At 38.3% G+C, this 27,449-nt stretch overlaps 1 long non-coding RNA gene across 2 annotated transcripts; it reads right to left on the reverse strand.

Annotated features, from left to right (window-relative positions):
- Positions 1 to 1,518: 1,518 nt before the first annotated feature.
- On the reverse strand, positions 1,519 to 27,411 carry LOC118703456. 2 transcript variants are annotated; one of them, XR_006739767.1, is made up of 3 exons: positions 26,064 to 27,411; positions 22,960 to 23,061; positions 1,519 to 1,565 (listed from the first exon to the last, which is right to left on the reverse strand). It is a non-coding gene; the product is annotated as an uncharacterized LOC118703456 (long non-coding RNA). The 2 variants fall into 2 exon arrangements; XR_004983040.2 differs by lacking the exon at positions 1,519 to 1,565 and adding an exon at positions 17,050 to 17,464.
- Between the last annotated feature and the right edge of the window lie 38 nt (positions 27,412 to 27,449).

Consider the following 27,449-nt stretch of genomic DNA (forward strand, 5'->3'; position numbering starts at 1 on the left):
ACAGCAATTTCTCTTTTTCCCCTCCTAGCCTCTGGAAACCACCATTCTGCTTTCTATATAGTTTCTTTCCACTATGATCAGAAAAGATACTTAGTGTGATTTCAATCTTCTTGATTTTTTGAGACTTGTTTTGTGGCCTAGCCTATGGTCTATCCTGGATACTTTTCCATGTGCACTTGGGAAGAATGTGTATTCTGTTGTTGGATGGCGTGTTCTGTACATGTTTGTTAGGTTTAATTGACCTAAGCTGTTGTTCAACTCATCTGTTTCCTTATTAACAAGATCTCCTGTCTGGTTATTCTAATTAAGCTTTATAAGTCTCAATTCTTCATCTGTAAAATGACAATAAAAGCAGTACCTACAGGTTGATTTAAAAAGCTACTCCTTGTAAAGTGTTAACACACTTGACATATAGTAATTACTCATAAATGTTAGCTATTGTTAATAATCCCCAAGAAAGCATGAAAGGGTAAAGGCATATGCATCACCATTTTTCAAACATAAATGAAAAATGCTTGGCTTAAAAGATCTAAGTTGAACACTGAAAGATAGATTTGCCAACAAGTAGAAATGAGGAATAATACTAATTTTGTATTTATTGCAACCCACTTGTCAGTCAAATGAATGTCTTTCTCTCTCTACTTACATCCACCAACCAATTAAAACATCTCCCTGCTCCCAATAGATGCTCCCATCACAAGATGTAGGCATGCTTGGCATAAACTCCTCATATTCATGACTCAGGAGGTCCAGAGCCCTCCCAAGGCTTTCAACTGGTTCCTAATAACTTGTACTCTTATATTTTCCTTAAATCTGTAAATGATGCCTGGTTTTAGCGCCTGCTGACCTAGATCCAAAATTCAGCTTCTTAGCTGATTTCCACAAAAGATCGATTTGAACCAACAATTTCATGCATTCTAAAACTTTCCTAATGTTTCACAAGGTCATGGGAAGAGGTCACTCCCCACTCTGCCATTGTGTTAGACCTACCTCACTCAGTCTCTCTCTTCCTTTGCCTGACCTCTCTGGAGTAATCCTTCCTCATAACCCTTGGAATGAATGTTTTAGTTCCATGTAAAATTATCAAGATATATTTTCCGAACAAATACAGTTTTCTTACTGAGGAATTCTGTTACAGATATTAGATAAATACTATTTTTAACCCCATGACATTCCATTATATTTCATCATATATTCCCACTCAGGAAATAGAGGCTCTGCGCCTCCTTTGTAGAAGGTTCTGTACAGGAGTGAGATCTTAAGCAAAGATGCCACTACTCAATCAACCACACATGAAATAACATATATCTCAATGTACCAGTAATGAAAGCCAAGAATATAATGAATCTGTAGGAATTTTTAAAATATATTTTTAATGATTTCAAAGAGAAAAAGAGAGATAGAAACATCAATGATGAGAATCATTGATTGGCTGCCTCCTGCACTTGCTCCACTGGGGATTGAGCCTGCAACCCAGGCATGTGTCCTTGACTGGAATCAAATCAGGGACCCTTCAGTCTGTGGGCCGGCGCTCTATCCACTGAGCTAAACCAGGTAGGGCAAATCTGTAGGGATTTTAATGTGAAATACTGTCTTTAAAAACTTTTTAGAATGACTTTTTTAGAATGACTTTTTAAAGTTTTCCTTTTATTATTTTTAAGAATGACTTTTGTTTTCATCAGTACATTGCTACAGCTAACATCTAAGAAACGTCTACAGCTAACTCTGAGAAACATTTTACATACATAATCTCATGTGATTCTCATGAAAATAAAATCTCTGTGGCATAGACATTATTATTGTGGGCATAATATAAATGAAGAACAGGTTCATATAGCTATCATGAGCTGAGATTTGATCCTACTTGTTGTGGCTCAAATTCTATTTTATTTTTGCTATTGTTACATGTGAGATCAAGTTTATTAATATTCTTTCCTTTACTACTTGGGCTAATATTTTTAACTTCATAGAAAGATTCCTATTTTTTCTCCATGGTTTAGGCAGAAATATATGTTCAAGTGGAAATAGATATTTGATGGTGGCCTACAAAGTAGCCTGTCTTTTCCCTTCCTTAGAACACCTAGCACTTCTTCTGGGTATGTCTTCTCCATTGTGCAGCAAGCTTGTGATTGGAATGGAATGGATTCCACTTCCTGTTCTACGTGTGTACTCTGGTGTCAATCCATCCGTTAATCTCATCCTGATGGTTGAGGAAGGAACATTTAGCTTAAAGTCAAGCAGAACTTGCCATTCATTTGACTTGGGTGATTGGTTCAGGTTGGTCCTGAGTGAAGCTCAGGTGTTTATGTCATGATAGACAAAAAGAAGGCCTCTCTATGGCTCCAGCTAGTGTGATGTGTGTAAATGAAACCTGGAACTGCTACAGCTATTTAGCCGTCATTGGAAGCCAATCTAAGTGAACTGCCTAAAAATTCAGTCAGGTTTTGGTCAAACCATGACTGAAGCCCACTTGGTACTACAGAACCTATAGTTACATATGCTAATAAATGTCTTTTATTGTCTGAGTAGGGTTTTTTTGTTTGTTTGTTTGTTTTGTTTTGTTACTTAGAACCAGTATTTCTTAAACTGATAGAACCATTCTCACTTCTATTTCTGAATTTTATTTTTGGTTTTACTTCACTTGACCAAGAAGTTTCTCCCAAATATCTTCTTTTAAGGATACCTTTCACATTTAATTTTGTTTTTTGAATACCATCAGTTTTAAAAGCTCATTTAAATACATTTCTTATTTTTCTCTAATATCCTAATCTTTTCTTTCTCAGAGTTTAATTCACTTAAAATTCTTTCCTGAGACCCATTTATTAGTGAACTGAATTATCATAATTCAAGGTCATCAATAGCAAAGACATCTTTTAATTTCACATTGTAAATTAATTAGTTACTACCAATAATCTGAAAATATAATATAAATGTTCCTGCAAATAAATTGTAAATATAATATGGCTTTACCTCCATTTAGATCCTAAAAAAACATATAATGTTAGTGATGGAAGGAGCCTTAGAAATCATCTCTAATCATAATTATTTTAGAGATAGAAAAATAGAGTGAAAAGAAATTAAGTGACCTGCTTAATATCTCAAAGCTAAAGGCAGGTGGTTTCCTGTGATTCCTGGCTTTTTCCATTAAATCATGCCTTCTTGTGTGTGCTGAAGCCTATCAAAATTAAATAAATAAAACCAGCATTTCAGAGGACCAATATAATTCCATAATGTCTGGTGTAATCAGTGTGCCATAAACCAGGTAACATAAAGCACTGACTTGCACTGTATTGATTTTCAAGTCTCAATAGAAATTAATATAGTTTTGTGGTTAAAATTCTATTTGAACCTTAAAAGTCACTGAAAATTAATTTTTAATACATTTCAGGTCATTGATTTCTTAATTTATTAAAGTAACATGTACATTGTTTTTACAAAATAACAGAAATTTTAAATATGAAAGAATAGGAGTTTTGGTAGGCTTTTCTTTCCCTACTTTAAGATAGTAATATTTAAATATTTTTATACTGTTAGGTGCTTCCTATAAAGCAGATAGACCTTTCTTTTTTGTTCTCTGTAGCATGGCTCTTCAAGCCTCTCTGATCATCAGAATCAGCCTGAGTCTCTATAAAACTACAGATTCTCAGCTATATCCAGAGCTAGATCCAAACAGGAGGGCTCAAATGTCTGTACAGATTCTGCTAGTTGGTCAAGTTTAGTTAGGAAGCACAGCTCTACAGCATTCTATAAAATATGTATTTAGCAATGTTTTACTATAATAAAAAATATCCCATCAGACAAACATACGCATTCATTCCCTGAACAATGAATGAAAGCTGAATTAGTCACCAAGATAAGTTACATTTTTTATACTAATAAAAATAAGCATATAAACAAAAGCCAAATTTTATTGTCTAAGATGCTCTAAGATACACCACTATGTACCCTGGAAAATGGTTACTAATTAACTGAAAAGCCATCAATTGTAAGATGCATTGTGATTTCAGTAATGATAAAAACATGCATTTTTAAATTGATGAAGTGCAATAAGTTCTACTCTTGTAATTAGAGTTACAATGGTACCTGCCTTGTTGAGATTGAGTAAAAGAGAATAACCTGTAGGCTACAGAGAAGTTGAAACTCATATTAATAATCTTAGCAATGCTACTAAGACATCTCTGTGGCTCTTATATACTACTTCTAAGCCTTTCCTGATAACTAGAAATTCATCCTGCTAAGAGCTCTGAGCTCCCATACTATCTTGGGGATCTTTGTATAAAATTGATTCCAGAATGGGACCTTTCCTTCATCCACATGTCTAACTTTGATACAGTATGCACACACACTCACACACACACACATACACACGCATACATTTCTTGGAAAAGTCATCAAGAAGCAAAGCATCAAAAGCAAAACATGCTAAAGGGGAAAGAAAAAAAAAAGACTCTTTACAAGAATGGCATTCAATTCTCACTATGTATTGAGGTAGCAGAATCTAATTTCAAAGTTTTCATAATATCACTAGAGGCCTGGTGCATGGATGGGGTCCCTTAGCCTGGCTGTCGATTGGAACCAATGAGGGCTGTCTCACCCAGTTATGATCAAGGATGATCAGGGCTGGCAGCGAGGAGGGGCCATGGGAGGTTGACTGTGGGAGTACACTGACCACCAGGGGACACCTCCTGCATCAGTGTACATCATAGCTACCAGCCAATCATCTGGTCATCCATTCCTAACTGTGTCGCTTAGGCTTTTATATATATAGACTAGAGGCCTGGTGCACAAAATTTGTGTACACATGTGGGGGGTGTCCCTCAGCCTGGCCTGCACCCTCTTCAACAGGGACCCCTTAGAGGATGTCTGATTGCCAGTTTAGCAGGGGTGGTGTCTAAATCAGCAGTTGGACATCCTTCTCAGAATCTGGGACTGCTGGCTCTTAACGGCTTGCCTGCCTGCATGATCACCCCTAACTGCCTCTGCTGACCAGCCTGATCACTCCCTATTTGCCCCCCTGCCGGCCTGGCTATCACTTAACTGCTCCCCTGCTGGCATGATTACCCCTAACTGCCTCTGCCTCAGCCCCCACCACTGTGGCTTTGTCTGTAAGGAAATTGGATGTCTGTAAAATATCTAGTTGACCCATTCTAATTAGCATATTAACCTTTTATTAGTATAGATTGCTTGGACCAAAATTGTGGGAGTTATATTTCCTGTTGGGCTACTCAACCTGTTTCCTGTAGCTAACTATAGAAATGCTTTCAGTTTGTCTCCTGAAAGAAAAGCCAAGATTTAAACTTAATTTTTTTTTGTTTTAATAAAACAGTAGCTACTGAAAATTGTGAACTAAATTTACATTCTAGCCAAAATTGTGAACTAAATTTCCATTCTCCCTCCTTAATATTCATTATAAGTAATGATACATTGGATTTATCTCTCTGGTTGTTTCAAAACTACCTATACTAATTTTGTGGACATAATAGCCTTCCTGATTCATAATATTAATTTTATATTTTTTAGAATTCTTTCTTGGCTTCTCTGCTAACTCAGTTTCATTTGGTAGTGAGTATACTGCTTCCCTATATGATGTTGGCTTTCTTAAGTGTATTTTTTTAGATTTTTTATTTATCTTTATTATTAAAAGTCATTAGATTGCCGTGGGGCCTCTATTTGTATGTTACTTTGGAAGAGAGTGGGAATTGCTGCTGCACGCTTGCACATCACACTACTTTTAGCAAAAAAAGGTGCATGGCAAGAGATGTCACCAGGAAGTGGCTGTTATCATCACTTTGGGTGATCCCTTTTAATTAGGGTGCCCACTTTCATTGTTTGCAATCGGACGCAGACTTGCTGCTTAGGTTTTGTGATCCAAGATAAGGACAGAATCAACATGCATTTTTACTCCTTACTGCTGAACTTCAAATAATGACCCTAGTCCATGCCCAGGCCCCAAGTACTTTCTCCACTATGTCTACGGCTCACCATTAGTTCTCCCCTGCATGCACCCTGACCCACAAGTTCTCTGTTCAATTGGATGGCATCTACTTCCAACATTCATGGATTCATCTGAGAGTTCCATGTCTTATTTTCAAGAGCAGTTACATATTTATGCATGTTGTATGTGTAGCTTTGGAGGCCCAGTGAAGGTGGGCTCAGTGTCAGTTGCTCTTTTTTTTTTTTTTTTTAACCTCTCGGCTTCATATTGCAGGGACCTCTAGTGCCTAAGCCCCTTGGTCGCCTTCTGGGTCTGTTCGATAATGAGAGACCCTGGCAAACGATTGGAACACTTGGAGAAGGGGCAAGCCATGGTGTGTCTCCCCCTTCTCTCTGTTTTCCTTGGAGCCTCCGGCAATGGCTCTTTTAGAATCCCAGGCCAAGGCTCAACCCACAGCTGAGTGGCCTTACCTTCTGAGCTTGTTACCAATGCTTAGAGATAGTAGCTTCCTGTTTTTGTATATCTTTTATTTCTCTCACTGCTTCCTGTTTCCCCTTTCCACATTTCCATCCTGTGGAAACCAATCTCCTGTATTAAACCCCTTTCATTTAAATACCTAAAATGGCTTAGGCTTGTTTTTTTATAGTCCCCGAATAATACAGAGTGAAAACCTAAAGCATGTTGTCAATCTACTACCTAAAAATGAACATATAGCCAGGACCGGTTTGGCTCAGTGGATAGAGCATCGGCCTGTGTACTGAAAGGTCCTGGGTTCGTTTCCGGACAAGGGCATATACCTTGGTTGCGGGCACATCCCCAGTAGGGGGTGTGCAGGAGGCAGCTAATAGATGATTTTCTCTCACTGATGTTTTTAACTCTCTATCCCCCTCTCTTCCTCTCTGTGAAAAATCAATAAAATATTTTTTAAAATAATAAAATAAAATAAAAATGAGCATATAGTAATATTAATGTAACTTAAAAGCACAGTGTAAGTGCTATTTAAAATTGCCTAGGAAACCATGAATATATTCTCTTCGTGGAGGCAGGAACTCCATAGCTAAATAATGTAACGGGGCAGTTGGGACCATTCTGGTCCTCCCACAGCCCTCTGTTAACCACCGTACCACCACAGTGCCTCGGTGATTGTTATTTATCTAACTCTGTTATTTATCTAACTCTGTTCATTGTCTACATAAAAACTGTTTTCAACTTGTGTTGCACCTGCTTTTATGTTCAAAAGGATTTTGATGTCAATTCCAGCCAGAGTTTGCCGTTTGGTGAGTCCCTCGGTGTTACCACGCTCAGCATGAAAGACACTGCTCTGTTACCAAGACATGAGCCTTTAATTATCTGCATGCTTTCATTGTGTTGGCATGCACTTTACCTTACTTGTTGCCTGTTTAACTTTAGAAATAGAAGTCCTTGTATTTTGGTTGTCTAAAGAGAATTCCTCCCTGTGTTCACCCTCTCTTACAGCTAGTGAGGAAGAGAGTGTTAGGAGTCCCTGAGCTGCCGGGAGTATTTCCCCAGGACCCTGCCTCTCAAGAATCACCAGTAGCTCCTTCCCCCACTCTGTGCTCTCAATTAACATTATAAGTTTAAACCTGCTATTATCCATTCCTCTTTATAAAATGATTCAAGATACCCGTTAACTCGTTCAGCGTGATTTTTTTTTTAAACTAGAGACTGATAAATGGCCTACTTTTTATTTTTCTCAGAATATTTACACTTCTGGACTAAATATTGAGCTATAAGTCATCCGTGGGATGGCCTGCTCACAAGTATTTGTCATTGAAGTGATCCCATATGGTACTTTGAAAAAAATGAACATTAATTACAATTAAATGTGACAAGTAAAATTTCCAGTTTGGATCTTCTTTCTCTAGATTTGGAAAGCAACTTTAGTCTGTTTAAGGGCTGTGGGAGGCTGACGTTTAAGCCTCAGAGAAGCCTTAGAAAAGGAGCCTGACAAAGCAGCTTCCAAACATAGTTCCCAAGATTTTTTAAGAGGCCCGTGGCAGCTTTGCCAAATCACCAAGTCAAAAAAACACCTGTCTGTTTACTCAATCCAAAAGATTCCATAGGGCTTAGATCCTTTGAAGATGGCTGAAGCACGGCCGCAAGGTAAGAAAAAAAAGTTTTGATATGCCATTCTGGAATTTACAGGAGGTGCTTCTTTGTTCTGCACAACCTCACCCACCAGCAGCTTTGCCCACTGGCTTGACACAGGATAACTCAACGCTGTGTCTCGGATGTGTGTGTGGATGGGAAAAGTCTTCCTTCTGCAACAAGCTAAAGCAGGATGTGGCGGGAAAGGCAATGTCTTCTGACGAAGACCAAGGCGGTGGACAATGTGCATTGCTTCCAGACCGATTCATCCACCCTCCCTCAGCTTTCCATCTGGAACTGCCATTGCCAGGCAGGGCAAGTTGGCAGTCTGTGGAAGCACTTAGGCCGAAGAGAACTCTTTTGTTCACGGCAGAGCTGTATTCTGGAGGGACAGCCAGTGCGGACACATTCAGCATCAGCTTTCAGCCCAGGTTCACGCCTTCCTGCCTGCATTTCGGAGCCACAGGTATGTTAATCACTCCAGCCCAGGGACTCTGTGAAAAATAAACACTGAAGTGATAACTCATTAGAAAGGCTGCATGTTCCTCTCCTGCATCAAGTTAAGTGCTTCTTCCTGCCCCAGTTGGCTCTCCAGAGAGGAGGTGTGCAATGTCCTCAGGTTTGGGTTTACCTTGGTTCATTTGTCATCAGATTCTCCAAACGTGGATATCTGTGGCTTGATATCATGCATTTTGCTTGGATTTCCAACTTCATTCAAAACCCATATAACTTCCACAGCCTGTTGAGACAAACCAGATGAAAGGTTTCCAACCACATCCACTCACCAAGCCAATTTGTTGCTGTTTTCTTAGGGTTTCTGATCGCCCCATCTGTGGGGCTTGGTTTGTGTGAGGCTGGGTGGGAAAATATTGCCTAACTGAAGGAGTGTTAATCATTTCCACTAATAGAGGGAACATTTTTATTGCTACTTCACTGATGAAATCTTTCCCCAAGGCAAGAAAAAAATAACAAAACCCCCTCCTACCTGCCTGTCTCAAAAGAATTCTAGTAATAATTAGGTCTAGTAATAATTAATGTCGTTTTCTAATACTTTTTTAAATCTAATTTATTTAAACAATACAAATTTAATCAACAATATAGTTGCCATTGTTTTCTACTACTTGTGCCCAACGCTCAGGAAGCATTTTAATCCCTCTGTTGTAAAATTCTTGTGATTTTGATGCAAAAAATTTGGTCAATGCATTTTTGAGGCATTCTTCATTATTAAATTTTTTTCCAAGAAGAAAGTTTTGCAAAGAACGAAACAAATGGTAATCGGAAGGGGCAATATCAGGAGAATATGCAGGCTGAGGGAGAACTTCCCATTCCAACTGGCGCAGTTTTTCAGCAGTGATTCTTGCAGTATGCGGTCGTGCGTTATCGTGGTGAAGAATTACGCCCTTCCGATTAATCAGCGCGGGTTCTTTTTCTCTTAAAGCTTGGGCTAACCTTTCCAATTGGGCACTCTACACTGCACTTGTAATGGTTTGGTTAGATGGTAAAAGTTCATAATGAAGAATTCCTTTAAAATTCCACCAAACACACAACATCACTTTTTTCGCATGCAAGTCAGGTTTTGGCGTGGGCTGCGGAGCCTCATTTTTGTCCAACCATTGAGGCCGCCTTTTCAAATTAACATACAGCACCCATTGTTCCTCTCCGGTAACAATTTGCTCTAAAAACGGCAAACGGTTTTGACGAGAGAGGAGCGAACTGCAAATTGTGACTCTTTGATTACGGTTGTTGTCGGTCAACTCATGAGGAACCCATTTTCCAAACTTTTGGACTTTGCCAAGTGCACACAATTGATTGGAAATTGTTTTTTGTGAACAATTTAAAGTTGTCGCAAGCTCTTGTTGGGTAATTTGAGGATTTTGCACCAAAAGAGCTTGAAGAGCTTCTTGATCAAAATTGGACACACGGCCTCGATCACTCTTGTCATCTAACGAAAAATTTCCCTTGCGAAATTTCTCAAACCAACGCTGGCATTTTCTGGCACTAACTGCATCTTGACCAAGAGCACTACAGATGTTTTTTGCAGCCTCACTTGCTTTTCTTTCTAATTGGAACTCGTAAAGCATGCAGTGCCGAATATGCTCTTCATCCGCCATCTTCTTAGCCCTAATTTTGCAACAAAAACCAAACCAAACACAAACTTTTTCAAGCAAAACTTGTTAATTGCACTTCACACATTCTGTAGATACCACGTGTTTGAAGGTTATGTCAATACAAGTCAACGCCAAGCAAGATTTTAAACGAATGTTTAAAAACGACGTTAATTATTACTAGACCCATATTATTATTAATTATTATTATATGTCTGGGAAATTAGCATCCCTGAGAGATGTTTATTGAATGCCTCATCAAGGGAGTGGTACTCCTTTGGAAATAAGCACTAGGTCAGGGAAGAGTAAGCACTGAACTTGGACTCAGAAGTTCTGGGTTCTTCAAGTTTCAGTCTGCCATTGACCAGCTGTGACCTTGGAGAAGAAAAGTTATCATTTATTGAACATCTCAAATTTGCCAGGCATTTGGCATTCATTTCTGAAATGTCAATGATGCTACAATAATTATTAAACCCCCATTTCGAGATTAAAATAAAGTAAGTCACAGAGGGTGCGATGGCCTGCTCAACTACTAACAGAAAACTATCTGTGGAGCCAGGAAACATCCTCGGGTTTTATTTTTCGGACTCCAGAGCCTACTGCCATTTCGATATACTGTGATACGTCATTTTCTTTTTACTGGATCTGAGTTTTGATTTATTTTCATCTGGGGGGAAAAATGAGATAATTAGGCTAAACCTTGAAAAAAAACCCTTTGAACTTGGATACCCTGTGATCCTATAATTGAGCCTAAGCCTTAAACTTGTAGAGACTATAGCTTGGTTCAGTTCAGCCCCAACAATACCCATATTTATAAAACGAAGCTGAACGGCCCTGGGTAGGAGGTGGGATGAGATTAAGGGTCTGTTATTAATCTGGGAAAGCTTCCGGCCCAAAGGGTTTTCATCTGGTCCAGGCAGGAAGAGACACGATGTAGAGTGTGCAGATGGGAGGAGGTCAGCGCCAGCTTCAGAGGGTCTCTGGGAAAACACTGCTGGGGCGGATTCAAAGTGAGAGACCATTAGCAGGTCTGGCTGGCTGCATGACAGACTCTCTGGATCAAGGCACCCGTGCTGAGGAAAATGAAAATGGGCCCTTCACTCCATGGGAATTCAATAAACATTATTGACTGACTGGCTGAGGTGAAGTGAACTGCAGAATTGCTTTGAAGCCCGCAGTTACAAGCCATAATTGAGAAACTGTCAGGAGATTCAAATTCATGGAAAACCATGAAAGAATAATGTTTCCATGTTTCAGAGCTTGCCAAAATATAAAGTTTCCTTTCTGCTGTTAATTTCCTCCTCCCTTCTAATTCATTTTTTTAAAAACTTTTCCATCAAGGAGCTTATTTAGTAACTGTGTATAATTAATGTTTAGCATCTTTCTTTTCAGAAACTTCAGAATGCTAGCAAATGTTGACAATTGTAACTTTTCGAATAGCCCAGTGGGGGAGGGTAAGGCAGTAGTTGTAATTATTTTTTCCCCTGACAAACAGGAATGCTATGAAGAAAATGATTCTAATGTCCACAGGATCACTAACTGCACAATAATATAAATACATGCAGGCGGAGAGCTATAGCCCAATTCTGGTGAGTTCCTATTCTTTTCCTCTAACACAGTATTAATCATTGGCTCTTTAGAGTGGCTTGGGAGATACAGTCTTTGACCGTATGAAAACAATCATATCTATTCTGTCACTTTGTACTATGCACTTTAGGTATATTTAAACTTTAAAGCAATTCTTTAAGATAGAGGAGATTTCAGGATGGAGTGACATGCCCATGTTGGCAAAGCCAGGTTGCAACGCTGGTCTGTTGGACCTCCACCCCTTGCTCCTTCCACGGTGCACCTTACAACCTCCTGGATGGGCCAGCAGGTGCCTGGCTGGCCTCTAACAAAAGTCCCCGATATGACCTTTGGTCATCATTTCAAATATCTTTATCACGTCCTTTACAGAATCACTTGAAATGTGCCATAAAGCACAGCCACTCCTAAATGTTTTCTTCACCTTGGTCTGGAAAGAAATGTTCCGTCTTGAAGTTAATGGGTGAAACTAGAAAGAAGGGAGATAAGTGTGAAGGAGTGTTTACCAGAAAGTAAAACTTACTTTGTAAATGGAACTCTATGTGAATTCCTTTTCTCCCAAAGATAAAGAATGACACAGGGCACTACAAAAATCAGGTCCATCTGCATTTAAACATACATGCCTATGTGCACCTATGTGGGCACCTGTAGTATACTTAACTGCTTTATTTGACAATCTTTTAGTTAATAAAATTCACTCACAATTTTACTTTCTAACGAAAAACCCAGTGGTTGATAATCTTCTAGGTTACCTAGGTTAAGTAGGTGTGAATACTAGTTTCCTGTTCTCCAAGGATCCACACAATACAAATAATGAGCCATGTATGAGGTGCCTCTGTCTGTTCACTCATCTTACATGAAGGACAAGAGGTCCAGAAATCACAATAATGTGGTCGTTTCACTTTATTGAAGAGAAATTATAGACGCCTTGGGGGAGAGAAGCAGCAACCAAAGCTGGAAAAATAGAAAGTGAGCTGCACTCCGAGAGGAAACTATGCGAACATGGAAAACAACCTTTTTTGATCTCCTGACTTTGACTCCATTACAATTCATTATGTATCTTCACACTCTGGATCTGTGAGTGTCTGTGAATGTTGTTTCCTGCTCCTAATGTAGAAGTTAGGTACAAAGAGGAGGAATGAGACCTGGGTAAACAGATGTGGTCGGCCCATGAGCTCAGGGCTTGGTCCCAAGCTGAAAGTTGTTCAAGTCAAAACAAATGTGTAAACTAAGAAATATTTCTTGGTAAATGCCACCAACCTGACCATGCCCACAGGCCCTCGGAAAGCCTCAGCCATAAAATTGGCAGGGGAGGGTGGGTGTGTGGAGGCATCAGTCAGCAGCTAGCATTTGGATCAATAACCTCTACAAAAATAATCACTCCAAAAGCAATCAAAAAGGCTTGTTCTTGTTTACACTATTATTTTGTATTCATGCATTTACTGCAGCCATTGAAATAGTATTTTGTTCAAAGTAGAAAACAGCCGTTATTTTTGGTTATTTTATGTCATCCTGATTAAAATGTCCTTTTTCTCTGGTACCTCTAATAAACCTTGTGTGTTCTTCTTTTTTTATATAACTTATTGAATGAAGAAGAGTTTATTTTTCTTGAGATGCACATGCATTCTTTTTCAGTTCTTTTCTATGTAATTTCTATTTTTTAGACACAAAATTAAGATTTAAGAGGACATTTTTTTTTTCAAATTCCAAAATTTAGTTAGAGAATTTTACCCATTATATATGATAATTGGATGCAATTTTAGAGCCATTTTCCTGGTTAGGTGTACAGGTGGGACTTTGGAATTTTCTGGCACATCAAATACCTAACACCTTTTGTCCTTCCTTTCAGAGCAAGAACACGCCCATTGAAATGTTTCATTATGTGAAGCAGCATGGATGGAACTGGAGAGGATTATGCTAAGCGAAGCAAGCCAGTTGGAGAAAGATAAATATCTCATGCTCTCACTCATATGTGGGATATAATGATCAATGTAAATTTGATGAACAAGAATAGATCCAGAGACAAATGGTAGGGGAGGGGGGGTTAGAGAGCAACCAAAGAACTTGTATGCATGCATATTAGCATAACCAATGGACACAGACCCTGGGGCGGTGGGGGCTTGCCCGGGATGGGAATGGCTGGGGAAGTTCAAGCAAGGAAAAAGGAGATATATGTAAAACTTTAAATAATAAATAAATAAGTAGTTATACCTAAGCAGATTACTATCCATGGTTATTAATGTGCTCATTAAAGAAGTATTTAAAAATGTGTGCCGGGGGGGTGGGGTAAAGAGAAATGTTTCACTATGATATTATTAAGGAAACAAGCGATAAATATTTTTTTAGTAATAACCCAAGAAGGTAAAAACTGTTAAAATATAGAGGTGGGCAAAAATAGGTTTACACCTGTGAGTACATGAAACAGAGATTTTACTCTTGTATTACTATTTATTAATTAATTATCTTATTTTCTATATGAACAACTCTAAACCTACTTTTGCCCACCCCTGTGTATTACCCTCATATTTTAAACTGTATCTTAATAGTCTTGCATAATCATTACAATGGACAATCTCTGGAATATAGACCACATTCACAGAAGTACTGCCATAAATGTCTGATATCTGAGTTCTCACTAATCTCCATCAGTAGCATTGCCTTTCATTGCAAAGTAAAAACCATACCTTCATTTTATGATATAGGATTAGGTACCACATAATCAAACCTAATTGATACGATCTGCTCCTCCTCTAAGCTTTAAAAATAAAAGTATCTTCTTATCAATACATATAATGTATGTTAATCCCACCCATATAAGTCTTGACTTCTAAATGCCTTTAGTAGCAAAAGGCACCACAAGAAAAGTGTGTTGACTAGAATTCCCATCAGAATATGGAAATTCTTTTTTTTTAAAAATCATACATACTTGGAGTTAAAGGTACAAGTAAGATTGTCTTATAATCCTCAAGACAAAGTGGAAGAATGTCCTGGTTATGTGAGATAGGTATAGAAAGGAGTGAAAAGTAAAGGAAAATGGGAGGAGAGAGGGGGGGGAAATAACAAAAGCTAGTACCATACTCATTTTCCTAGTATGTTCAATAAAGTTACAGAACCCAAGCTTACTTCAGTTTCTGTAAACTAATTAATAAATGTATTTACTTGTTTACTCAATCATTTAAAAAGGTGACAAGGAGAGCAGTCAGGATAGCTTTAATGAAAAGGTGAAGTGGTCAAAAGGAAAAGGAAGTAAACTTTAAGTTATAGGAATTTTGAGTCAAGTTCTACTCATACTTCAAGGAGGGGAGAAGACCCCAATTGGAGTATGGGTTGTATAAGGATTTTCCAAACCTTTCTGAACACAGTGCAGCAAATTTCTCAAACACAATAGTCTCCTATAGAAAATTGTCTCCTGAAGCACAATACGTACTGCTGTTTGCCCTAGATGAAAATTATTAAATTAACCTCTTTTGTTCAATATTATTGTACAGTGTGGATTTACTTCTTATAACAATAATTCTGAATTTTCTTGAGTTTGATCAAAGCTGAGTTGGTTATGCTTTCCAAGTTTCAAAATAGTGTATATCTCTCAAAATGCTTAAAATTTGCTAAGAATTGTGTATTTTCAAATTATGAAGATGAAGTAAATTATTAATTCTCTTTATGCTATTGACACATGGCAGTCCCATTTTGGCTGATAAATAGAAGTTCTTACCCACTTTTCATTCATATGGGTAAGTTGGTCTTGAATTATGCATAGATATTATTCAACGTAAGCAGAATCCATTTTTTTTTTTTTTTTTTTGGCATAGACAATGATCATCCTACTATTAAATTGGGGAAAGCATCAGAGAACAGCTGCCATAAGATGTGGAACTTGGGTGACAGAACTGCAACAGGGAGAAATCAGAAGACATCATTTCAGAAAGAGTTAAGACATGAAGTCAAGAAATCAGAGTATGTTTGAGGAAGAGCCTATGGTCCCATTCTTCTGGAGGGTGAGGTACAGGCATCAGCCTGAGGAGCCAGCTCTTGGCACATGTGTTGATGTTCTCATGATGGAACAGTGGTCAGGCTTCTACAATGAGCTTTTCATGCAGCAGGTGTTGACAAGTGGAAACCAGAGAGGGAGAAGTTGGAGGATGCCAAGTGTTGACTACAGCTGGCAAATGAGTGTGATTGGGAACAAAATTATTAACGTATGACTGTTGCCAGTCTTACCATCCACATAACAGACTCAGGAAAAGTCTTATTTTTCTATACCATTTCTTCCCTTTCTCCAACTGCCTAAGAAGGCCCGTATCAGTTTCATTATCTTGGTTCTCACAATCAAGGATGGAAAATAGACCCCCAATATACTACATAATCAGAGTTGCAGAAGAAAGCCTGTGCCATTGTTATTGGAACATAATGGAATGCGACAATCTTCAGAAAACCCCAATACATAAGCTGAAAACTTTCTCCTTTCTTTCCTTCCTTCCTTCCTTCCTTCCTTCCTTCCTTCCTTCCTTCCTTCCTTCCTTCCTTCTTCTCTCTCTCTCTTTCTCTCTCATTTATTTATTTTAAAAGCCCAAAACAAAATTAGACTATCAGAACCAGAAGTTTAAGAAATATTCTCTGCAGGGGTTAACATAGCACCACTGTAATTGGGGCATAAATATAATTTATATCCATTGCTTAGTGGGGTCAGGGCTTATTGTGGTAGGCATAAATGACACACTGGAGAGATTTTTCTTCACTAGACAAGGACTAGGGAGACATTGAGGACTCCTGAACAAGGTGGTGTTGTGGTTAGTATTCTTTAAGAAGAATCATCTAACAGTCTTATCCATACAAATGAGGCGGGGGGGGGGGGGGGGGGGGACAGAAGACTGTAGAGGGCCGCCTGGGAAGGCACATGGGCAGTTTTCTTTAATTATCATCAGCTGAACTCAGGGCATAGGCAGAGCCATGCCCTGGGAACATGCTTCCCCAATAAGACTGGACATGTTAATCAGTTCTGACTTCATAGCAGCCCAGGTGTTGGCAGGGGCGGGGCTATATATGTAAATATAGGTCTATAAAAATAAATGCGCTGTGAGGCTCCAGTGTCGTTGTCTTTGCAGTCTCTCCATCAGAGAGAATGGATGGCATCCCACCCAGCTCCCAGCTTTAAATCTATTTCTGGGTCTTCTTTCTTTATTTCTATTGTATTATTTCTCAATCCTTGACCGCCTCCTCTTAGAACCAGTTCAATCATCTCTCAACGCTGGACATGAAAAAGGGAGATCCCCACCATATTTGGCCACTGCTGCATCAGGCCCCCACAGAAGACAAGTGAAATCTGATAGGAGACTTTGCAATATACCAAATGAAAGGTAATGAGAAGGTGTACTAAAAGGGAAGTGTGAGGATAGAAAAGAGAAAATGGCAACGTATTTGTAAAGCAAAATGAATGTAATCATTGTGGAAGGCAAAGGAAAAGAGTTGATGATTTGATATTTGAGGTCTCAGGAAATGAGAAATGGAAGTCCCTTAATAGCAGCAAAGAAATACTTCAGGGTAGGAATAATTACCTTAATTTTACATGAGTTTTTTATGTATGGGTGGAACATCTAGGCAAGGATGCCCAATGGACAACTGGAAATATAAACTCCAAGAGAAAAGGCCTGTGTCCGTCTTGCTAACTTTTCACCATGGTTTATCTCTGAACCCTAACATGTAATAGGGTTCAATAAACATTAATCAATAAACACTGCTGAATGAAGAAAGAATAAATCTAAGTCAGTTCAATACTGTGAGTTCGTATGATAGACTATTGTAATTGTTTTATGCTTGCTTCTCTTTATTTATAGATTCTTTTTTTCATTTTTTATTAAGGTATTATATGTGTACATATCTTACCATTGCCCCCCCCACACCCATACATACCCTCCCTCCCCGGAGTTTTGTGTCCATTGGTTATGCTTACATGCATGCATACAAGTCCTTTGGTTGATCTCTTATCTCCCCCATATCTCTCTATTTATAGATTCTGAGATATATATATATATATATATATATATATATATATATATATATGTGTGTGTGTGTGTGTGTGTGTGTGTGTATATATATATATATATATATATATATATATATATATATATTCCATTTCTGAGTGCCTGGTATACCTCAAGCCCTGAATACATGTTTGGTGAATTAATAGATGAATAGGTGCTTTTTTAGTTTATATACTTCCTTATTCATCTCTTTTTTACATTCAAATAAGATAAAACTTACTAAATATCTTATCAACATAAATAATAAATATCCATACCCAAAAAACTTATTTTAAAGAAAGAGTGACAGTACTAAATCATGGGTTTGCCCCATCACTTTGAAAATATAACCATGGGTGTTTCAACATTTGGTAATTCTGTTTGACTAATAGCCTATCTGCATCGTCAGTAATTATAACTACAGAGAGCCTGAAAAAACCTTTGGGCATCAGTTTGGAAATGATTGCTTAAAGGTAAATATTTTTTAATTTTGTGAATGGCTGGAGTTTCCCCATACTTAGTGGCGACATATGACTCACTTTTGTTCCTAGAGCAAGCTTTTAGAGCTAATAGGGGCTGCCAAACTGAAGGTCTCATAAGGTTCCTGGGATACGAATGCTTCCCACAGTCCTCTATCCAGCGGTGGGTGAGGGCCTTTGTAAGGAATATGGTGTTTCTACTTGGGGAAAACTTCTCATTTCATATTCCAGGTTACAAGGACTTGACAATATATTAGCATTGCATATAATATATTTATATGGAAAGGGTATCTGGTCATTAAGGATCATTCACTTATGTTCCCATAACTCTATTTTATAAGTAAAAATATAAAATACAAAATTTTAGTCTGTAGTCATTTTCCCCCTTGGGCTGATGGCTTCATGAAAGTTAAAATTTTAAAAAGGGCAAACCTTGAAAACAACATCTGGTGTTGCCTTTGGAAATTAGAACCAGATATGCTTCCTTATCCATATTTCAGTTCACATGATTAGCCTGCCAAATTGGTAAAAGGGAAAAAGCCTACTAATTTAATTTCTGTTCTCTTTTTAAAGACACAATAGAAATATTTTAATACTTAAAGTAGCTATGGATCTTTTTTAAGTGCACAGACCATCCCTGAATATACATAACTATCAGAATATAAATTTTATATATAGTTAGCATTATTGTATTTCACATTCAAAGGATTAACTAAGGGTTTCATATAAGTAACAACAGGCAAACAGTATAAAAGGCTCATAGGTTGCTTTTAAAACTGGTTTTCCAAATAATTTATGGTACACGGGTTCCTGAGAAAAAATTGAGAGCAAATAACCATTTGATTCAAGCCATGTGACAGGCATTAGTACACAACCCATTCAGATCTCGTTAGTACATATCCCATGATAAAAGATGAGGTAGAATTTTTGTAATTTTAAAAACTTGAACACATAATTCACATTATGAACAGAATAAAGATATACACAGAAACTCTTGGGCATGTGATTAATAGAATTATAAGGTTACCAAGTACTATAAAGCCCATTTTATTTTACATTTATAAAAAGTTTAAAGTAAGCCAAGTACATATTTCCATTTAACAGATGATAATATTAAAATCTGCAAGCATAGATGTGGCATCGTTACTTTCATACAGCCAATAAGTACTAGAACCTAGAATTTCTGTATCTTAGATCAGAGTGTTTTCCATTATTTAATAGTATGTTTTTACATGATGAAAATCCAACAAACTATATTACTAATTGACTGATATTTGGTACCTAGAGTTCAATTGCACTCAATCCTAGAAAAATCTACCTAAGGGGGGGAAAAATGACATGAAAAACAAACATATTAGCATTGTACTTAGAATATCTATGTGTTAAAACCATTAGATATAAAACTTTTTTAAATGTATTTTTATTTATTTCAGAGAGGAAGGAAGAGGGAGAGAAAGAGAGAAACATCAATGATGAGAGAGAATTATTGATTAGCTGCCTCCTGCAACTCCCAACTGAGGATCAAGCCTGCAAAGTAGACATGTACCCTGACTGAGAATTGAAGTATGACCTTCTAGGTCGACACTCAACCACTGAGCCATGCTAGCTGAGCTGAGACTTATTATTTTGATAGAATATTTTTATTAATTGACTAGGGCCTGGTGCAGAAAGATTCGTGCAAGGGTGGGAGGATAGGGATCCCTCAACCCAACCTGCACCCTCTCCAATTTGGAAGCCCTCAGAAGAGCCCTCTCCAATCCCAGAGTTTCTATCTGTCTTTGCAATCATATGAGCGAGTTGTCTGAGATCCCAACCCAGTTTGGTTTGGTCCTCACAAAATAATAGAGGCTTTTTTTTTTTTCTTTGCTCCATTGGTGAATATTTCCTAGAAGTTGCAGGATATCTTCCCTTTAATTTTTCCTCAACACTGACTGTACTTATGTCTCTCACCTTTGCTTTCCCTCCATCCCCCACTCACAACAATAACTTGCTCCAGGCTCACATTGCTCTAGTGCCTAGGCCAGTGGTCGGCAAACTCATTAGTCAACAGAGCCAAATATCAATAGTACAACAACTGAAATTTCTTTTGAGAGCCAAATTTTTTAAATTTAAACTTCTTCTAACACCATTTTTTGAAAATAAACTCACCCAGGCCATATTATTTTGTGGAAAAGCCACACTCAAGGGGCCAAAGAGCTGCATGTGGCTAGCAAACCACAGTTTTCCAATGGGTCTAGGAGATCCTGCAACACATCTGCCACCAGGACTACAATGCCCAGCATTCCTGATGCTTCCCATGCTCTTGGTTTCCGCTTCTGGTCCAGGGTCTGCACAAACCAAAAGGACTGTGAACTCCAGCCACCCCCAGCCTGGGCTGACAGGACCAGACACACCAGTGGCATTCCCAGGACCTCAGCTGCTTGGCACCAGCATGCTGTACATGCTGCCTACAGGCCTGCTATCTTTTTCAGGTTAATTTGCATACTCACTCCTGGTTGGCTGTGGGTGTTACAGAGGTACAGTCAATTTACATATTAGTCTATTATTAGTATAGATGTTTCTAATTAACTATATAAATATGACTATATTTTCTATTTCTTTAGTTGTTTTACATGTAAGTTTCTCCATAATTGTTCCATTTCAAGAAATTCTACAGTCATAAAAATATTGTGTTGTTCATTCAAGTGTAGAAAGAAAATACAATGATCTAGTGTATATGCTACATAAGTAAGATTTATTTTCCTTTTATTTAGGGGGGATGAGAAGGCATCTTTTAAAATCTGCTCTTTATCTTACCAATGAGAAAATTGGAATGGAATGTCTCCCTTTTTTAAAATAGGGCTTTTCATGGTGGCACCGCCCTTTGGCTATTTCTGTTAAGGTCAGTTCCAAAGTCCTATTATCAAGTTTCCCCAAATTAGCTTGAGTGCTGGAACATTTTTTCCATTTTCTTAATCCCTCCACAATTAATGGATATTCAGTCCTCTATATAGTCTCATAATATAGGATTAACAACAACAATAATAGTAGATATCTCTCAATATTGTAATTTAGTACAATATTTTCAGTTGTAGAAAAGCTGGAGAAGGAATAAGAAAATCACACAATCATGATAATGCATACTTTCTTTTGTATAAACAATTTGGCTTACTCATCAAAACCTATGAGATAGACAGAGAAGCTTGTATTCTTTCTGTATTAAAGATATATAGAGAGAGAAGGTAAATGAGGTATATAAGATCAGTAAACGGCAGAGTTAGATTAAGAATCTTGGCATCTCTGCTCTGCTGCTCATTTTCAGGTGATTCACTCTAAAAAGTTCCCTAATTCTAGCCCAGTCAGCATGGCTCAGTGGTTGAGTATTGTCCTATGAACCAGGTGGTCATGGTTTGATTACCAGTCAGGGCATGTGTCCAGGTTATAGTCTCAATCCCCAATATAAGGCATGCAGGAAGTAAGCTATCAATGATTCTCTCTCATCGTTGATTTTTTTCTCTCTCTCTCCTTCTCCCTTCCTCTCTGAAATCAATAAAAATGTATATTTTTTAAAAATGAAGAAAAAGATCCCTAATTCAGAAGCCACATTATTTGAAAAAGAAAACAAACAAACAAACAAAAAAACCATGAGACAACTGTGGACTAGTTTGAAATTCAGGAGCTCTGGATTCCTGTCTCTACCCCATTTGGCCTGATTTAGTACTCTTGGGCAACATGGCATCATAGTGAAGGACATGGGTCCCAGAGGCTTTATGTCCCCCAATCCTCCATTTACTAGCTCAATGAGCTTCACAGTTAGTTTCTCTAAGGCTCAGCTTTCTCATCTGTAAAATGAAGATGTAAAATCCTTGAATCCAGATGGTCATGAAGCCTTTCTTTGAACTGCAGTGACTCCATTTTTTAACTTTAGGTTTTTAATCTCATAAGAAATAAATTGAAATTTTATTGAAAAGCTTTGCTGAACTCCATTATGAATTTTCTTGGCTAGCTAATGCTTAGCGCATCACTGTAATTATTAATGGTCTAGAAAAGCATTGCTTTGTGAAAATATTTGTCATTATTCAAAAGGGATGGGAATAAATGTCAGCTTTCAAACTTTAATTAATGTAAGTTTATAAGTATTTCTAAAATCAGATGGCACCATTGGATATTGATTCCTGGATGCCAGAGGATTCATTTTCTTTTATGGGATGAATACATTTCTTCAAATGTATCCCAATAATTTATCATAGTTAACAATGAATGCCCTGTTTTCCCCTCGTCTTCGTTTAATTTTGTTTTGATCCCCCCAAAAATGTAGGATTGAAATATGGCCATAATAAATATTAAAGTGAGAAATTCAATTATAACTCCAATCTATTTATTCAAACATACAACCAAAATCTTTATACAAAAATTAAGTAGTGATAACTTTATTAACATACTTGCATGTATAAATTCAGAATATTTTCATGTCATTTAACATGCTCTCACTCACAGTAACAGGAAACTCAAAATGGATTAAACATTGGGAAATTTTTTGGCTTGCCTGGCTGAAAATGCAGAGGTAAAGTGAACTCCAGAGAAGGCCTTATCCAATCATCCTGGTCAGGTTCCTTTATAGCTCTCTCAGCCCTGCCACTCCCTGTATAATGTGACTACAGGATGGAACAGGGTGGCTTCCGCAGATACAAACCCTGCAACAACGAATGACTACAGCCAAGAGAAGAAAAAACGGAGGTTTCAGAACTCACTCTTAGAAGATAGGAAACTTGTTGAATTTCCCAGCAAACTCCCCTTCAGATGCCTGTGGTCAAAATTGGATTGGATGTCCGCTTGTGTACCAGTATTTGAGGCTGTAGAGTAGTGGGATAATAATCCGCCCAAGGTTAGTTTACTTACCTACGTAATACAAAGGGAATGGTTAACATAAAATTGGGATTCTTTTTAAAATATATATATATTTTATTAATTTTTTACAGAGAGGAAGAGAGAGGGATAGAGAGTTAGAAACATTCAGTCTGCAGGCCAATGCTCTATCCACTGAGCCAAACCGGTTTCAGCTAAAATTGGGATTCTTTAGAGAAGGAAAATGTGAAGAATGGATGCTTCTGTGTGGGCAACCATCAGTATCCTCTACCTTCCCATATCTACCCATTCATTTTTCTAAGAGGTATTAACTGATTCATTATGATCCCGAAACGCAAATATTCCTTCTGATATGCCCTTGGAAAAAAGTACAAATGTTTTAAGTATTAAATGAATTGGCTTGAGCTATGACATTTTTATGCTGCTGGCAAGCAACCATGTCACAAGGCGTGGACAAGATTAAACTTCCAGTTTAATGGCTGGGATAAGTCCAAGTAGAGAGAAATAAGCTTCTGCAACTATATTTCATGCACATATAATAGTGCATGCCCCCTCTTAAAAATGTAAACCAGAAAATTTCATGCACACTGACATTAAGGAGGAAAAAGGAGTTTTCTCGTGAAAAGCATTCAGCTTTGAGAATGGCACACAGAAGTGGTGTGGTATTAAGATCCCGATAATGCTAGATCCCATGATCCACAGGTTACTTTTAGCCAGTAACCTTCCAATAAATAACTTCCTTGGGAATGAGATCTTACACACAAGAAGATTTATATGGAACTGATAATATTTAACACAACTTTTTAAAATGGAAAGCTGAGGATTTTCAGAGCTCTAACAAAGCCAAGAGGAAAACACAGACTTTCTGGAAATGGTATTTTGGACATTGATGACTCCATCAAAATAGGAAATCTTTTTTTATATTTTAGAATTTCTTTTTATTCACTGCCTTATAATTATTCTTAAAGAATTCCAAATCTCTATCCTAAGGAAGCAATGGGCTTTTCTCTATAACTACGTAACTTAAGTTTGAAAAATGATTATTTATTTATGTTGAGTGATTACCTAAGTATTTATAGAACAGGTTCTATATGTCCAGAAAAAATTCTAATCCATAGTTTCTGCTTTCAAAGAATGTACAATCTATTTCAAGGCCTCAATCCAAACATATAAGGAAATATAAATAAAAGATAGCATTTTAACCACTAACTTGTGAATCAAGGTATATTGATGTAAAAAGGACCAATAAGGAAAATCATATTCTTTAGAGAAATTTCAAAAGCCTTACCATCATACTATCATCTATTGAATACATATCTTGTACAAGATATGTACACTAATAAACAAGAAACATGCCAATTACCGTCACACTGCTATGCCAATCAGAGTGAGTATGCAAATTAACCTGAAAACATGGCAGCAGCCCTGCCCCCCACCACTTCAGGCCTGTGGGGGTCAGAGATACCATGCTCCAGTGCCTGAGGCTGGGTGCAGCCTGGGAGATGACGAAGCTGCCTGCCCCATGATCCCAGGCCGCAGCCAGCCGGAGAAATCGCCAGCATTGCATCCCAGGAAAGACGAAGAAGCCACCCACCTGCAGTCCAGGCTCCAGCACCTGCAGCTGAGTATAGCCTGGTAGACGAAGAGCTGCCCACCCCACCGTCCAGGGCACCAGCACTTGCAGCTGCAGCCCAGGCAAAGCCACCTGCCCACCATCCCCTGCTGCTGCAGCTGGCCTGGGCGCCTATAGCTGACCAGAGGAAGGGAAGCCCAGATCCTGGGTGCCTGTGGTCGGCTGGAGGAAGGAATCCTGGGTCCCTGATGTGGGGCCGAGGCAGAGGTGACTAGGGGCAATCAAGCCAGCAGAGGAGCAGTTAGGGACAATCCGGCTGGCAGGCAAAAGAAGTTAGGGGCAATCAGGCAGGCGAGCGATTAGGAGCCAGCAGTTCTGGATTGTGAGAGGATTGTCCAACTGCTGGTTATCCCCTGAGGGGTCCCAGATTAGAGAGGGTGCAGACCAAGTTTCGTGCACCAGGCCACTAGTTTTTAATAATATATAATTTAGTCTACCATCAACTCTATAAATTTAATTCATTGTCATTAATATTTTACAGAGAAATTGATGCTAAGAGATTAACTTGCCAAAGTTAAAAAGTTAATAAAAAGCAGGATTAGGTGCCCTAGCCAGTTTGGCTCAGTAGATAGAACGGCAGCCTGCAGACCAAAGGGTCCCAGGTTCCATTCTGGTTAAGGGCACGGACCTTGGTTGCAGGCTTCTCTCCAACCTAAGCCCTCGTCAGGGCTCGTGCCCAATCGATGTGTTTTTCTCACATCGATGTTTCTCTCTGTTTTTCCCTCTCTCTCCCACTTTCCCTCAAAATCAATGGGAAAATATCCTTGGGTGAAGAGTAACAACAACAACAAAAAAAACAGGATTAGGAATTGAGCCCATATCATCAAATCATACCATGTGGTTGCTTAGCTATGAAGATTTTCTGCCTTCATAAAATAAGATGGACTTGGTGAGCATTTTGCAGATTTAGCAGTCTTTCTTAATAAGTTGGACAAACAAGGGTATATTACCCAAGAGGGCCAACAGGAGTGAAGGCACAGTCCCTGGAGTATCCATGGTATTTTAGGGCCCTTGAAAGAAACTGCCCACACTGATCTAAAGTTTGGACAAGGTGGAAGAGGAAAAAAAGTTTGGGTAAATCCAGTGGAGTGGAGTTACCGCGATGAATAAAGGCATGGAAGAGTTTTACAAAAGCATTTCTCAGTATAAAATCACTGTTCAAACTCTTTCATCTCCTCTTTCTCATCCTCAGCCGCATCTCCGAACGCCAAATGAATCACCAGGACCACCCAACAACTTTCAGACATTTAGTTTAAACTCAAAAGCTTGGAAGTGTTCTTAATAGCTAAAAGGTTAATACTTTTCAAATCCTGGGTCAGACTACCCCAGGGAGAGGGCAAGACGGGTTCTGCTGACCTGGAAATCCCACAGGCCCCAGGTGACCTCGCAGGCTGCTCCTCCACATTCCACAGGTTCCGCAGTCTGGCATCGCCTTGTCAGTTCGAAATGGAATTCAGGCTCACGTGGTATCTGAGCTGAAGATCTCCTCCTATCTGAAATAGAAATAGCTCCAAAACTGAAATAGTGCACACGTGTGTGTTTACAAATATGCAGATAATATCTGGGAGAAAACATAAAAACTGGTTATTGTGATTGTGTCAGGGACAGACAGCTGGCTGGTTGGGGGACATTCAAAGAGAGGGGCCTACTCCTTACAAAACCTCTTGTACTTTTTCAATTTAGAAGAATATACATGTATTGTTGCACATTCAAAAATATGTATATTGCAAGTGAATTAACTTTCTATTGGTCTTTTTTTGCTTGTCTTTTTACCATGCATGCATTCAAAGCACAAGTGCCAGATTAATTTCCCTAAAAGCATAGTTCCCATGACATCCTTCTCCTGGTCCAAATCCTTCAGTGGTTGCCCATCACTAACAATAACTAACTTGCAAGGTTCACAAGAATTAATTTACTGATATAATTTATGTTTCACACCACATTTCCAAGTAGGTTATGCCTCATATGACAAGTAATGGAAATGGCATGTCATGAATTTTAAAGATTTGCTCAGGGTTACACAGCTGCCTCTCTCAAGCAGCTTATTGAGTTAAGTCAAAACTCTTTGGCCTACCATTGATTTCTAACCTTCCATGGAAGTTTTCGCATGTAAATCCCCAACACCTCTCTTCTATTTCTGGTAAATTATTTAAACACTGGTTCCTCAAATACTTTCTCACTTGACTCTCACTGTACCTTTTCTCAGGTTCTTTCTTCCCCCATAGAAAGTCTCCAAACTTCACCTATCGCTTATGAAAATCGTCCACAAATGCACCTTGCCCTGACTCTTCCATGGTTTTCATATTTCCCTTCCCAGGACTTTATTTGTACCACTCACAAAACTCCATGTTAGTTTTAATTATAGTTGTTTTGGTGTTTGTATTAACTTGATTACAAAACTGCAAACTTGGAGAACAAAGATCATGGTTTTTCATGTTCATATTTTTCAAATACCTAGAAAACTACTTTTTGCTTATTAGAGGCTCAAAAATATTTGTGGAATTTAGTTTAATAATTTATTTTCTGGGACACCAGAGATGCTTTGTCAGAGGAAGGGAAGTTTGGAGAAAATCCAGGAACTCATTTTACAACAGATATCACAAACCATCATTATAACATTCTCTGAAAGGCAGTTGTATTTTGTTAGACAGCACAGGGTTTGTTTATTTGGGGGTTTTGTTTTTTAATCTGATTTTTTTTTTTTTTTTTTGCGGGGGGGGGGGGGGGGGGGGGGTGGGGAAG

This window comes from Pipistrellus kuhlii, unplaced genomic scaffold, assembly GCF_014108245.1.
Source record: "Pipistrellus kuhlii isolate mPipKuh1 unplaced genomic scaffold, mPipKuh1.p scaffold_m20_p_4, whole genome shotgun sequence".
Taxonomy (NCBI): Eukaryota; Metazoa; Chordata; class Mammalia; order Chiroptera; family Vespertilionidae; genus Pipistrellus; species Pipistrellus kuhlii.